Here is a 14,465-nt window from a genome sequence, read left to right on the forward strand (position 1 = left end):
ATTATAAATGTGAGTACATAATGATGAACATATAATGATTATGAAGCATTCTATCTTTTTTAAAAGCATAAGCGTTCTTCATTGCAGGCATAGTCAATTAATGATTGCAGGCATAAGCGTTCTTCTTTGCAATCATAATCAATCAATCAATTTAAGAATAATCGAATGTATGATAACTAAAGCCCGCTCCGACGGGGCCGCTGTGTTGCCATCGGCCTCCGTCGCCGACAACCAGGGTGGGGTTAGTGTTGATGCTGCAGACTCCATTTCCAACATGAAGGCCGGCTTCTCATTTTCAGCTAAATGTAAAAAAAAAAAAAAAAAATGGTTGGAGATGGCAACAGGACTGTATTGTAGTAGTAGTAGTACTAATTGTGATTTAAAAACGACCGATAAGATGGATGTATTCCATCTTCCGCTTTCCAGAGGACCTTCACTGGGAGTGAATCATCTGATGCCTCGAAGCTGGAGGTGCTGTCCTCCTCTCCGATATCGGGCTCTAGAAAATCAGTATGTTATGAGTGTCCCTAATGAAGTGTATTCATCGCTTGAGTTGCCTTATCTTCTTACCTTCGTTACCGTAACGGTAAAGTTTCCCACTTGACATCTGCAAGAGCAAGAGTTCAGTTATGAAATCATTTTTTTTTCCCCCTCCCGATATTCGATTCCAAACATCATTTTAGCTGTTTCGGAAAAGGCATTTTGTGTCAGAGCAAAAGGAAATGCATGGTCGAACTTGACCTTAAGGTCATGGAGTTTTTTTGGGGTACTTTGCGACTGTCTTTGGAGCAATGCCCATCTTTGCCGACTTGAAAGACTCCAAACGATTTCTCATAGTCCTCTGGAAGATCTCCTCTGCCTCTTTTTTGTCCTTGTTGACGTCAATTTAGCTCAATGTAGCTTCTCTTCAAAATGATTCCACCTGCACGGCAAGTCAAAGTTACGGCTCCATCCGAACACATCTGGTTTCGATCACGACAAAAGAATTTCACATACTTGTCTATCATGTAGTCGTGATCAAATTGTCCAGCTATATCTTCAATTGTCAAATGATCTGGCCAACAAGCACAAGGGCACGAGCATTGAACCTCCCGCTCCATGTAAAAAGTTGCAGCCAGTCGACTCGCACTGAACTGAATTGCTTTATCCATATATTTTTAATGTTAGGGCTGATCGACGGATTGTCTTAGGGGTGGTAGAAACAGATGCTGGCACAGGTTGCCGAAGTCACGGGAATGACAAAGGTGTGGGGATGGATGTTGACAGGGAGACCTTGACGTTCAAAATCGTCCAAAGATTCTTGTCGATCTGGAGCTGGCAAAGCTTCTCCGTGACAGGGGGTGGGAAACTAATGTTGTGCCTCAGGTGCGTGTGTCTTCCATCCTCACCCTTTGTGACCATGTCCATGTGTCCTTTGAGCAAGATACCGGCACGGAGCTCGGCCGATTGCCTCGGTGTGGGACGGTCACAAAGATTCTCTAACGGCGGGGCAGGCACACACGTTAAGATGCAGCCGCCGGATAATAAATCACAAGCGAAGACTTCCACTCGTCGGCGTTGCGCGCCTCCCCCCTCAGCCTCCCGTGGCTCCTGTCAGCCAAAGGTTCTGTGATGGCAAAATCACTTTTTCCGTCTCCCCCCCCCAACCCAGCCACCGCACAAGTGTTTGAAAGCTGCCACATTTCCTAACAGCGTCGGTTTAAAGGCGAACACGGGCAAAGTGACAACCCGAAAGAGGCGGCGTGAGCGCCACAGTTGACATATTCCCCATCCTTTCAGCGTGTCATCTCACTTTCTCTGGACACCTGATGGATTGTGACAGCCTATATTGGCTCTTTCATATGAAAGAGAATTTGCCCATGAAATGTTAATGAGCTGGAATTTCTTGCCGCGCTTTTATTACAGGCCGCCAGTTTTTGAACATTATTCAAAGCAACGCGCGCAAATTCCACTGTTTGCCATCAATTAATCATGCCGAGTTGTCACTGAAGTCGCGCGCGTTCTTTAATCAAGCCCGTCGCCGGCTTCTTGAGAAGCATTTCTTTCTGATCACAACAATTACAAACTTGAAGGCGATTATTTTATTACATTTATTTGTTTCTGTCGTGCCAGAGGCAGAGGGAGACGCCCCGGGGCCAATGTGTGGGGAGGGGAGGGGAGGGGAGGGGAGGGGGCAGTGTGTTTGAAAAGACAGGCTAAAGGCTGCGCAGACACCACAAACAACCAATGTCTTCAACCCCCCCGTCTGCTCAAAAGTTTTCATCCGCAAGTTTAACTCTGCCATCGTTTGATGCGGAAATCATTCCTGTGTGGAGTTTGCAGGTTCTCCTTGGACCTGGGTGGGTTTTCTCTGGGTGTTCCCGTTTCCTCCCACATTGCAAAAATGTGCATGGTAGGTTGATTGGGCACTCAAATTGTCCCCGGGTGTGATTGTGTGCCCTGCGATTGGCTGATTCAGGGTCTACTTTGCCTGCTGCCGGAAAGCAGCTGGGATGAACTCCAGCACACCCACGATCCTCCCGAGGATAAGCAGCTCGGTTAATGCAAAATTCCAATTCAATTTCCAGCGTGGGCCCCTGAGACTTTTTTGTGCGTCTTTTTACCATCGACTTGTCTCCCAATTTTAGCTCCATTTGTAGAACCGGTGTTGGGGGTGATTTATTTCTACATTGCCAAGCCCGCTTTTTAAAAAATATTAAAATAAAATGATTGACATCCGCTGAATCTCAAATGGTGAAAATGGGATCGGAGATTTGCTTTTTTTTTCCCATTTTATTTTATTTTATTTTATTTTTTACATTTTTTGTAGCTTTCCAGGCCCATTTTTGAAGTGACTTTTGGGGAGTTGTAGGAGGGTTGAGGTAATACGTGACTCATTTGTTCTGGAGACTGCTAATAAACACGGCAATTCCAAGTCAGAGCAAACTTTTACTGCCTCTATTTACGACTGTTGCGTAGCACATTGGCAGCCAGGGAAGAACAGCCAGCGCCCCTCAATAAGTGATAGGCACAGGAAGACGCAACAGTCTGGAAGAATTTCAGGGTCCGTCTAATTAGTTCCCATCAAAAATGTAATTCCTTTTTTTTTTTTTCTTTTTTTTTCGGGAATAACGCCGCCGGGGCCGAATAGCCCAAAGCGAACATACCTGGCCGAGGACAAAATATATATAAATATATATAAAATAATGAATGAAAATCTTGTAACCCGGAGCTATAAGTACATTTATATGCTTGACACGAACACGCCATCAATGCCGACTCCCGCTTCTAATTGAATCCCTCCGACGTATGTGTAATTTTGCCATTAATATGAATGCCGGCCGCGCTTAATATTTCACGCTTCTCGTAGATATTGTGAGCGTTTCATACATCCTTCAAGGGCATATTAATTAATAAACTTTTTTTTTTTCCTGATACTTTTTGGAGAGTTAATAAGCAGGTAAGGAGGATGATATAGTGCGCTGGAACGTAGCTTGTCTGACACCTCATTACCACACACACACATACGAGTCATCTTTTTTTATGATATGACAATGTTGGGAGGGACTTTATGTGACTTTTCAAATTAATACACAATGTGTACGACTAGTTACTGCCGTTTCAGTTTTGATTTACTGTCATATAAAATCAATGGTGCCCTTATAATGATTGGCATATACTTTCGTCCAATCACTGAATGCAACAGTCATCAGCCATTATTGAATTATTCAAAAAATTAGTAATACAAACAATCTTAGAAAAATGGCAGAAAAGTTTTAAAGCATTCAGAGCCACGTCAGCCTTTTTTTCCCCATCCCCAAAATTAAAAGTAATCATAATTCAGCTTCAGAGAGCAGGTGAGCTGTGATTGGTCGTTACCTGAGCAACTGTGATGTCATTTTCAGTGACAAAATGACATCACGGATGGATGAGATGGCTAAAAACGAGTGGAGTCACTAATGTTCTGTAAACGCAATGTGAATCATTTGACGGTATTTAAATATACAAAAAAATAATATGAATGCAGGTAACATAAACACGGAAGAAAAATGTGCACCACTTTACAACAATAGCAAAATAATATAATCATAAAATAATAACCAAAATTATCTTAGGCATACAACTTGATTTAAAAAAAAAAAAGAGGAAAAAAATATCTGCCAGTTTGGCCTTTTCTTTCATAATAAAATAAACAATACAATAACACAAATATACAACAGATGATATTTTATTGACATATTCAACTTTGTATAACTAGAGAAATATATTATTGAAGCATCAAAATTAATTACCTTTTTTTTCAAATCATTTGCATTTCTTTCAAAGCAAAAAGGTTGAAATGATCAAAAAATATACATATCAATGAATGAAGCATGATCTAAAACACAAGAATGAAAAAACATCAAATATTTTCTTGTAATGTTTTGGCCACTCAACCCACTGTCATATTTTCACAAAATCCCCCAAATAGCTTACTAATACTGAATAGGACGACCAAATAATTTTATACTAATTGTAGAATTGTTTTTATACTTTTAAGGAATCAATTGTACTAATCAATGAACATTTTTCCATTTATTTAAAAAAATATATATATATTTTAAATGAATTTTGAATGATCCAAAATGTGCATTTTATATATGGAACAAGTTTTTTACTGAAATATCTAAACATATTTCTATTTAAAAAAAAAAAATCCACACATTTTAAAATGGACACCACATCATGCCTTTCTTGCCCTTCCTTTTTTTTTTTTTTGTCATTTTTAAGAGATATTACTGAGATTGGGCATTTTGATCAGTAATCCCTGACACGACTGTAGTTACTGTAATTACTATTATAAGACTGCTGCTCAATGATGAACCAATTAAGCACACAGCATTAATTCCTAGCTTGTTCAGTCATGTGGCCAGTCCGTTTGGATTTGTCTCGTGATGGTTGAACACCCCCACCACCACCACCACCACAACCACCACCACCTTAGCAAGGCTGCCTTGCTCTTGTTTCTGACATTGCAAGAACACACACACACACACACACACACACACACACACACGCGGGCACACCCAATCCACAGATTGAGGGAGCGAGAGATCTAAAAAGCCCCCTCGCAAGTGCCATTTGTCTGCAGGTTAACAGAAAGACTGGATATAGGGCGGGCGTGAATAATTCAGGCTCCCACAACACATGCACTTTTGCTTTTCAAGCATGAGTTATAATTTAATTAGCAACTTCTGGTGCCTCTGCTGGCCTATTTAAATATTAAAATCTTCCGCCGATCACATTGGATTAGCCGGCGCCGTGAAATTCCCTGAGATGTCAGTTGTTGTCACAGCCACCGACTCCACCCCTCCCCCGCCCCCGCAATCACTTTGACTTCTCCCCGTCTTATCACTCTCGTCGCCGTTTGTTGTCGTCGTCGCAGTCGACTAGTCCATTAGAGACAAAAGTGACACGTGAGTTGCGGACCTTTGAGGGAGGCCTTAATGCAGGGCCGTCGAATGTTCACACGCGTTGGACCAGATGTGATTGCATAAAAAGCTGAAGCGGCGACGCTCATTACGAGCCGTGTTTGGTTTCTCGCCTTTATTTATATTTCAACAACAAGGTTTGCTTTATTGCCTCTTTATTTTTATTTTTTATTTTTTTTAAATCGCTTGCTAGGTGTAAAGGACTCGTGGTGCTTTTTCATGACAACGCGTAATGCAAAACGCAACGCAAAACGCCATAACCCTTTAAACATTGGCAGTTTGAACACAAAAGGTGCAGCCAGACATGCCTGTAACCTCGCTTACAGGCATGTATTCTTTATCCTCTGCATACTTTTTTTGGTTTGTTTTGTTTAATTACGAATGTGCTGATGGAACTAATTAAACTTTTTAAGTTTAGCTACCATTGTATATTAATGATATGCAAAATATGATGTATCCATTTTTACATAAATGTACAAAAAAATCATGAAAATTGCAAAATGTACACTAATTCCAACTTTTAAAAAATGATATAAAAAATCATGATAAATCAATTTGAAATAATGGTTTGGATCAGAGTTGTATTAATAGTAACTCTTAACTCTAAACCATAAATATACCACAAAATATGATCCTAAAACATTTGAATATCATTTCAAAGTCACCTTGAACATCACCATTAAAACGCAATGTCCTAGAGATTATTTGGTTTTGAAGAATGTAAATAGACATGCAGCAAAGTCGCTCCGTAATTTATATTAACAAGCCAGGCTAAACTTAGCTCCTCCCTGACATACAAAGATACAAGTCTCTCCGTGGAGATGTATCACTTCAACACCATTTGACACTTTCTTATTTAAGGCCCTGGCCCCATGTTTTCAAAAGAACAGCAAATATGCAAAAAGGGGACTGCCTGCAAATGGCTGGTAGATAAGTTCCACCAGGAAAAAAAATATAAGAATTTGGGAGCAGCAAACTGTTATTCGCGGGAGTTTGCTGCACATCATTCTAAGATTGTGATCCCGTGATAAAGTTGTGAAGTGCCACTTCATCAAAATGAAAATGTCTCCTGACATTTATAAAATCCTCATTCACCTTGCAACGTTAACTCACTTTGACCTTTAGCCTCACCATCCTTTCTGTCAGTACATGGCAACGTTCAGTTATTTATGAAATGTCTTTATATAGTGTCACATCTCTTCCATGAGAGGCGATGTAAAGAGTCCAGAATGACTAGGAGGAGGTGTCGCTACATGCGACAATGTTTACAGCGATGTGACATTATTAAGGCATGCGCTGAGTCCTGCATGCGCTCAACGCTTAAATATTAAAGCCGACAGCAAGTCAAACACGTCTTAGGAAGTCTGAGTAATGAGTGAGGAACAATGACCTGCTCCGAAAAAGAGCGTGAAAAAGAGGTTAAAAACAACTTGCGTTCACCGTATTACAAGAAAGCCTGCAAAGATAGATCAAGATATTTGTGGATTGTCACCAAAATATCACTCTCGGCTTGTAAATATTTCTCATGCAAATTTTGAGGCCAAAGAGAGCCAGTCAAATCCGGGGAATCTGGTTGACCACGGACGTTAGCCGCTAGCAATGGCTGCCTTCCGGCCAGCTGCTATTGCTACTTATTAGCATCAAAGGTAGTTAGTTAGCTTTTTAAAAAATATTCTACAAGTTATAGTGTGTCAAGGGTTGTACGTGTATTTTACTGTTCCAACCAATTAACAATTCAAATTTTTACAAATGTTCAGTTCTTACTCAAAACCTAACTTACCATCTTAAGTTATATATTTTTTTCTGTTTCTTTTTTTAGGGGGTGGCGAAATCAGTCATAAAGCATTAATTAAACGATACAAATCTATTAGCCACCAGCACTGCCACTAACCACTCGATGAGCTAGCTATGATTGCTACTTATTGCTAATGAATTGCCAATGTATGGGTTAACTTATTTTTACTCTTATGAGACGATTGCAACCCAAACTTGTCGCGGTGAGGATCTCTCCACAAAAGATGATTCGATACGGTTTCTCGAAACGTGAACTTTTGAGCACACTGTAACTGCCATTTGCTTCTTCGATATATTGCGCCAATAAAATGCGATTCGATACATATCTCGATATATTTCAAGAAGAACGATTCGATTTGGCTCGATTCGATGCACTCGCATCCTTTCAATCAAAAACCGATTTTCCGGTCATAACGTTTTTTGTTGCACCCTAACTAACTTCTCCAAAGCCCTACAGATTCATTCACATTTAATTATTACTTATAGGGAGAACTGTTTTTCAAATTTGGGGAAAAAAAAATCACCTTTCCAAATACATTTTCTCACAAAAACGCTATAATTTGCCCCGTGGCGATAAATAAAGCTTTCGGCTTCGGAATATTTTGTCTTTAATTTTAAAGCGATTTCGGTGTTCGGGCTAATTATTTTTTTACACTTCTCCATTAAGACCCGGCTCACATTTGCCGTCTTGTCTCTGTCTACAGATAATGAGCTCATCCTCAAGATAACAGTTGAAATACGTCAAAAGGAGCGTCGGGTCGCCGCAACGATTAATACGGCTTCGGAGGCGTATGCGCCCGGCCGGCTTCAATTATTAACCCCGCGTTCCGTTTTTGAAAAATGCTGGGTGGGCGCGAGATTTAAAGGGAGCTAATGTTTCACCATCAAACCATTTCAGGCTAATCTCGCCAGCTCGACGTGTGATGAAAACGCTCTCGCTCATCATCTGGGGCTGAGTGACGGCGGGTCTTGAGGGGGTCTCGGAGCGTCTCCTTGTGACTGGCCATTGCTTTTAAGCGGCTGTTGCATTTGTCATGCCTGAGCGGTCGCCGGGAATGTCTCGATTAAAGGCCTATTCAAAATGGTGGCGACGCGTGGGGCCTGAAAAATTCATTCGCTATTGCAACGCTACACCAGAGAGTGAGTGTTAATTAAGGAAGGAAGCTATAGTGTATGCTGCACATGGGACGGTAAGGGGTGCGGCGGGGGTTGCTTTCAACCCGGCTTCGTGGCGGAAGATGACTTAAAGGAGAATGACATTGGGGTTTGCCCACGCGTCCCACCGGACGGCCATGTGTTGGGTTTTATTTTGGGCCAAGCTTTTAGCTCAGAAAAAGCAAATCTCAGTTTGGCGAGTTGGCGGTAGCATAGTTTATGACTATTCAATTGTTCAAAGTGACAATACTAGATTAAAATTATAATATTGTATATCAATTTAAAAAAAAAATCACACACAATAGGGCTTGTAATGGATTTCTGGTTCTGGTTCTTGTATTATGTATTTATTTGCACTATAAAGCCCACCATATACAGGTTTCATTTGTTAATTTATTCATTTGGATTTATTTTGGTGTCAATAATTTGTCTTTATTTCTCTCTCTCTCCCTGGAACACATTAAAAATAACAAAAACTTTTGTCTCATTAAAGTCACGCCTGTTCCACGCGGTCCTCCGTGCCAGCTCGCCATTTATTGCGCTTCCCCCAACATCGGCGCTCAACCACAGCTGCAACTTCCGCGTGTTCACTCGCAGGTGTAAGCGCCCGCAGATATCCATCCTTAACAGTCTGCTCGGCACGCAAACCGCCAAAAGAATCAAAGCGACACCTCTCTCCTTTGATATGCCATCAGAGCCGGCGGGAAAGGGGCTGCTGGGTTGATTTTCTTGAGACGACAGCGACACGTTTAAGTGCCCAAAAATCTAAAAATGTCATCAGCGAGCAGCGAGGCGTAACTACCGCTAGCATTATACCGACTCTACCTTTAAATAATTCAAAGCCACTTTTGAAATGCCAGAGTGTTGTGGATCAACTACACCTATGGAGGGGTCAGGACGGCTGCCATTTTTAATATATTCATAAAAATCGGTGCAGCTGCGGCTGATAATTAGGAATCTGCATTTCCGCGGGCGACGCGCATTGCTAAGTTTGCACCTTGTATTAAAAGCATAATTCTACGACAAAGCCAGTTTAAGGGAGAAAACCTAATGTTATATTAAAGCTGAGTTAATCAATGCGAGACGAGATACATTATTATGCAGCGCAAATGCTTTAATGTGCAAAAAAGACACAAGAGCAGATTATTATTAGTAGTAGTATGACGACAGGTTAATAAAACTTTGGCTTTCTTAATTTTTCATTCGGGTGAGTGTGTGTGTGTTAATGTTTAATGAGCCCTTTATGCTCCAGATATTCCAACAAAAAGGTTAATAAGCCCTAAGATGGAGGAGCGGGTATATGATAATCGACCCGCACAAAAAAAAAAAAAAAAGGAGAGAAATTACATTAAAGAAGGCAAAGGAGCACTGTGGGGAGAAAAGAAGATACTTAAAATGCAGAATAATAGTGCCATAAATATATAGAATTGTTTTATTTAATTTTTTGGATTTAAAAGAAAAAGGTTATTGTGAATTATTAGTGGTGCAAAATTAAAGAATGTAGAGTGTTCTTTTAATTAATTGTTATTTGCCCCCAAAATAAAATAAAAGTTGTCACTTGTTAAGGCTTAGGGTTGTGAAGAAATGGGGACCAGTGTGAGAATAGTTTTGGACTTGTCATGATAGTTTATTTTATTTTGACTTTTGTTATTAAAATTCGCTTAGTTTTAATTGGTTTTTAAAGTGAGTTTATTATTTTTTATCAGTTTTTTTTTTTATTTTGAATATGCTTAGTTTTTTTCTTTTAGTTTTAGTGTTAGCTTTAGGATTTTTTTCAATATGTCTACAGCAATACCAAAATAAGTCAATATAAAATACATACAAAAACAAACATTTTCGTGAACAGCATAATTAGTTTGTTCGTTCTATAAGTGCAGGATTTGTTTGTTGGTTTTCATTTTTTATTTTGTTTGTATTTTTATGAACTAAAATGTTTCTTCAATTGTAGTTTAAATTATGTATTATGTTAACAATGATAACCTTGATGGAGACCCACTCTGACTCTCCAAACATGGTCAGAGAGAAAGTGTGCGATCCAGCAACAGGTGGGTGTTAGAATAGAAAAAGACAATGTTGTCATGTTTTAAAGTTTCATCTTGTTACATGCCTGATTGACCTCGAAATGCTTGTGTTCAGAACATCTTGCACACATTAGAAGCTCAGAGAAGCAGGGAGGTCAAGGGACATGGTATCTGACTACATCTCAGAAGAGAAAGATTTAACCCTTACCAGTAGACACATTGGCGCCTGTTATCTGACAATTTGGAAACGAAGATTTAACCTTAGACGGAAGGGAGTGCTTGTACGCTCCATTATGAGAAAGGGTCACGAGCCAGATTACGACATATCAATTCAGGCAAGACACCGCTCGTTAAAATGTTTCTGTGGGTTTATGGATGTTGGTGCTGGTACCAAGAGAATGCTTTGTCTGAGGGGCGACCCAAAGGTGGGATGAGTGACTCGGACATCGAGTTAGTTTAGCTTGGGTGTATGTTTGGTTCAATGTGGTTGAGTTTGAGTCACGGGTTTAGGTTTAGTTTAGCTCAGTACTTAGTAAACCAAGACCCCCATCCCCTGTTCGTGAATTTCATTGGACAGCGACAATATGGCTCTGACAATCTATTTCAGCGTGAAAGTTGTGTGTTACTTGACAGCAAAGTTGAGAATAAAAAAATTGAATTGCACCGCATGACGTAAATCTCAGACAGACTAGCTGAACTCTACGCAATGTGACCGAGAACTGCGCCAAGTTGTCGGCGTTAAACTTTGATGCCTCTTTGCGAGCGGAGCAGTACAAGTAACAATTGCGCAGTGTAGGGGTAATAGGCACAGCAGAAGGAAGCGGGGAATAAGGGGTTGGAAAAAGGAGACGAGAAGAGGGGGGGCTCAACGGTTATAAGATAGCGGGTAGAAAGGTTATCCATGATTTAACGGCGATGAGATGAGCTGTGCCGGTTCATGCTACTGTGTTTCTAGTCAGCGCTTGGGCCTTTCAGGTCGTTTCATCATGGTGCTCCTAATGAGGCCCGGGCCGACTCCCCAATGTACATTGGTGGATAGCGAGGGCGGGTGCGCCAGTAACAACAGGTCCTGGAGTAAGTGAGGTTGGGCTTGATAGTGGGGGGAGGTAAGAAGTGGTGGTTGTCGCTCCAGGGCAAGCCACTTTGTCCTGAGGCTGTGTGAAAAGGTCACTGCCCCTGAAGACTCACCACAGGCAGGCGCTGTAGGGTGTCTGCAGGGGGGATGATGGGGGTGACTTGTTTTGGTTCAAACAGGAAGTGGCAGGTTAACGGGAGCGTGTCTGTCAAAATGGGTTTTGAAAAACCAAATCGCAACAAACGCTAACTCTGCTCACCAGTTTCCTAGCAAAGGTTACTTTTGGGATCAGCAAACGTATTGAGCCACTTAGCGCTAGCTTTTATTTGCCTTCTCATGAGCTAGCTGTCCTGTTACCTATGTAGCCATGCATCTTTCTGCCGCATCAAGTTCCCTGGTTGGTTAGCTACAATAGCTACGCATCTCTTTTGGTAGCTGCTGGTATCCAGCGAACCCTATTGCTCTCTCTCGATGGTTATCTGCTTATATCTCCATTTAGCTAACATTGAATGGTCTAGCTATCTTTCTTGTGGCCATTATAGGCATTTCCGGCAGACTTTGAAGCTATCTAGAGATATTTTGACTGTAGTTAGTGACCTAGGTGCCCTTTAAAGTATTTGTGTCTATAGTAAGATGTCCTTCAATAAAGCCATTTTCTTCTCTCTGACTAGCTTTCTACTTCACTCTCTGGCTAACTGTCTGGATGTCTCTCAGACTAGCCAATGATTTATCTTTCTAGCTAGCTGTACTGCTACCTATCCTTGTCATGTATTTTTTAGGTTAAATTTCTACCGCTTTTCTTTCTACTGCTACCCAGGTGCTGAACTAGCTGCATGCACCATAGTTACCTACCTATTTTCTTGTTATCTATTTACACCTCTCGATGGCTATCTATTTTTTGTCTTTCAAACTCGCCATTTGTCTCTTCAGCTAGCAAGTACACTATCTCTTTCACTGGCAATGTCGTTTTTTGTGAAGGGGGCCATAGTTATAATTAAACATTTCGTGCAATCCGCTTACGCCTTAGATCTCAGTCAAATCTATCTGAGAGGCACAGTCAAACTGGTCCCCCTAATGAGGGATGGCTCCAGGGGATATGAAAGGCAAAGAGCGCTCAGAGTGGGTGGCAAGAGGGTGGGGCAAGGGGCCTGCTGGTGGGGCGACCTGTCTATTGGCCTTTGTGCAGAGTTAATGATGCCGCTAATATGTTCTTTTAAAAAGAGCACACAGTGATTCATGGCTTTCATTAGCACCCGTGTGCCAGTGTAGGCGTCCCGGCCTCGCTTTCTCTTCTGTGACGCCTATCCACCCCCTGTCCAGCCCACCCCACTTTTTTTTAATGAGGGCTTGGAGATGAGGTGGCACACTTGACCCTTAATCATACAAGGAGGCTGTGGGGGTGAGTCCAGAGGTTTTTCGGGGGAGACGGAGGAGGAATTTGGATTGTTCGTTATCATTCCAGTTGGCCTGGGGCTGGGTAGGAAAGATTTGGGTGGCATGAGCATCCATTTTAAAACAACAAAGCTAGGGTTTTCCCGAACATTTATATCTGAAGCCCCTGAATGAGACATTTTATCAAGATGTTTGACATACTGCCACAAGCATCTCACGAGTTATGATGTCAGCTAGCCAGAGGCTGAGCAGCACTGTATTTATTTACCCGTGGCTAGAGCACAAATTGGTTACACTTCCTGTCCTTACCCAATATGTTCCGTGTTGGAGCTTGGTACATCTCTGTCTAGTATTGAATGCTACGTATAAGAAAAAAACTGGAATACAGTAAAATGTAATACACTGGTATGTGTTTTAACAATTTTAAAATATGTTTATGCATTGCAAAGTAAAACTACAGCAATAATGCCCTTTATATATTTTCAGCCCCAAAAATTGATCAGAATCCCTCAATTAGAATTGAGCGCCTAGAAATACAGCATAAAATCTAACAGAGCATCTATCACCTCTGTCAGCCTATGGAGAGGCGGCCAAATAAATAAATGATGTCTAAATTACACATGGACATGTGGTATTTGTGCTAACCATGCACCGAATTACACTTGTTTACAAGAGCTAGACAGGTTTTAGACTAGAAAATGTCAATAATTTACTGGTGTGTGTGTGTGTGTGTGTGTGTGTGTGTGTGTGTGTGTGTGTGTGTGTGTGTTTTAACACAGTCAGCTTTACATTTTTAAAAAGTAACACAAAACCACAGTCTGCTTTACATTTTTAAAAAGTAACACACACACACACACACACACACACACACACACACACACACACACACGTGCACGTGCAGCCATTCCTTAAAGAAAACCTTTCACTTCTTTTTCCAATTTGTCAATTGTTTCAGAGTCAGAAATGCAGTTTCGGGACATGGCCTTTTATTGTACGAAATGAGAAAATCACTGGCACAGAGCAGGCTATGGGAGATGTAGATAAAAATAAAGCCAGAAAAGAAGCCACTATAGTGAAGGAAGTAAATGTGATTTTGTGGCCTTTCATGCATAAAATGTTGAATAATTTAACTTGACTGCTGGGATAACCTCAGGTAAAACGTGTTTACTGGGTGTAGGTGAAACCCACTTGGCTAGCCTGCTACCTAGTAGGATCTTTTTCTGTGTAATTTTCTCTCAAACTTTCTGTTTAGCTTTTTATCACTTGAACTGGCCGACTGTACAACTCTCTGGAAAGCTTTCCTGTTACCTAGTTAGCTATTTAGCGCTGAAGATAGCTACCGTATCTGGTTCTTTTCTGGTATTTAACTATTTCTCTTGTTTGCTACTACGGTATGCCAATCTATCTGTTCATGATATCTAAGTAGCGATCAAGTTATCTCACTATCTATAAATGTAGCAATTTCTGTTTTCTTTTTTTTTTTTTCTTGTTCCCACTTGATCGATGTGTAACTGCCATCATTTTTCTTTCTTGCTAGTGATCTAGCTATTTATGGATCAACCTCTGAAATTATTTTTA

At 40.9% G+C, this 14,465-nt stretch overlaps 1 long non-coding RNA gene across 1 annotated transcript; it reads right to left on the reverse strand.

The window, feature by feature from the left end:
* Positions 1-438: 438 nt before the first annotated feature.
* On the reverse strand, positions 439-880 carry LOC109511089 (uncharacterized). The gene is made up of 3 exons (XR_002167242.1): positions 742-880; positions 571-607; positions 439-499 (listed from the first exon to the last, which is right to left on the reverse strand). It is a non-coding gene; the product is annotated as an uncharacterized LOC109511089 (long non-coding RNA).
* Positions 881-14,465: the final 13,585 nt, after the last annotated feature.

The sequence above is a fragment of the Hippocampus comes genome, unplaced genomic scaffold (assembly GCF_001891065.2).
Source record: "Hippocampus comes isolate QL1 unplaced genomic scaffold, H_comes_QL1_v1.1 scaffold7, whole genome shotgun sequence".
Taxonomy (NCBI): domain Eukaryota; kingdom Metazoa; phylum Chordata; class Actinopteri; order Syngnathiformes; family Syngnathidae; genus Hippocampus; species Hippocampus comes.